The sequence below is a fragment of the Hordeum vulgare genome, chromosome 7H (genome assembly GCF_904849725.1).
Source record: "Hordeum vulgare subsp. vulgare chromosome 7H, MorexV3_pseudomolecules_assembly, whole genome shotgun sequence".
NCBI classification, from domain to species: domain Eukaryota; kingdom Viridiplantae; phylum Streptophyta; class Magnoliopsida; order Poales; family Poaceae; genus Hordeum; species Hordeum vulgare.
In genome coordinates, this window is record NC_058524.1 from 488,264,217 (window position 1) to 488,265,840 (window position 1,624).

A 1,624-nucleotide genomic window follows, 5' to 3' on the forward strand; every position below is an offset into this window, starting at 1 on the left:
CTCAAAAGCTTCACACTTAGTTAACTTTTGTGGGCATTTTTCTTTTGTATCTATCACAGAACCCTCAAAAGTAGCTGAGGCTTTTCTGGAACCGGAGTGGATCCAAGCCATGCAAGACGAACTTCTTCAATTCAAGCTGAATGACGTATGGGAGCTCGTCAAACGACCAGATCCTCGCAAGCATAACATAATCGGCACCAAGTGGATTTTTCGAAACAAGCAAGATGAGGACGATCAAGTGGTGAGGAACAAGGCACTACTTGTAGCCCAAGGCTACACCCAGGTTGAAGGAATAGATTTCGATGAAACTTTTGCACCTGTTGCTAGACTTGAAGCTATTCGAATCCTACTTGCTTATGCTAATCATCATAACATCATCTTATATCAAATGGATGTGAAAAGTGCATTCCTCAATGGTAAGCTTGAGGAAGAAGTATATGTTGCTCAGCCCCCAGGTTTTGAGGATCCAAAGAATCCAGACAAAGTCTTCAGACTCAAAAAGGCTCTGTATGGCCTCAAGCAAGCCCCTCGGGCATGGTATGATACATTGAAGGAATTCCTCATGAAGAAAGGCTTCAAACCTGGTTCACTCGATCCAACTCTTTTCACAAAATCTTATGATAATGAACTGTTTGTATGTCAAATATATGTTGATGATATCATATTTGGCTGTACTGACAAAAGATACAATGATGAATTTGCCTATATGATGAGTGAAGAATATCAGATGTCTATGATGGGGGAGCTGAAATTCTTCTTAGGTCTTCAAATTCGTCAACAAAGCAATGGAATCTTCATATCACAGGAGAAATACCTCAAGGATGTTCTGAGGAAATTCGACATGCATGAATGCAAAGGTGCCAAGACTCCAATGCCTACCAACGGTCACCTCGGCACTGATGAAAATGGTAAAGATTTCGATCAGCAGGTATACCGTTCTATCATTGGCTCTTTATTGTATCTATGTGCATCTAGGCCAGACATAATGCTTAGCGTTTGCATGTGTGCACGTTTTCAAGCAAAACCGAAGGAATCACACCATAAGGCTGTGAAACATATTCTTCGATACCTAGCTCACACACCAACACTAGGATTATGGTATCCCAAGGGCTCCAATCTTCATCTGGTAGGGTATTCTGATTCAGACTATGCTGGTGACCTTGTGGATCGCAAGTCAACTTCTGGCACATGCCATTTCCTCGGAAGATCACTGGTTTGCTGGTCCTCAAAGAAGCAGAACTGCGTATCACTCTCCACTGCCGAAGCTGAGTACATTGCTGCTGGTTCTTGCTGTGCTCAATTACTATGGATGAACCAAACCCTCAAGGACTACGGCATCAACATGAAAAAGGTGCCTCTCTACTGTGACAATGAGAGTGCTATCAAGATTGCCTATAACCCAGTACAGCACTCGAAGACCAAGCACATCCAGATTCGTCATCATTTTCTTCGGGACCATGTCCTCAAGGGCAATATCCTCATCGACCATGTGAAGACTGATGATCAACTGGCTGATATCTTCACTAAGCCCTTGGATGAGAAAAGGTTTTGCAAGTTGGTGTGTGAGCTAAATATCTTAGAGTCTTCAAATGTTGTGTAAAAACATGCACACATCCTAACACTT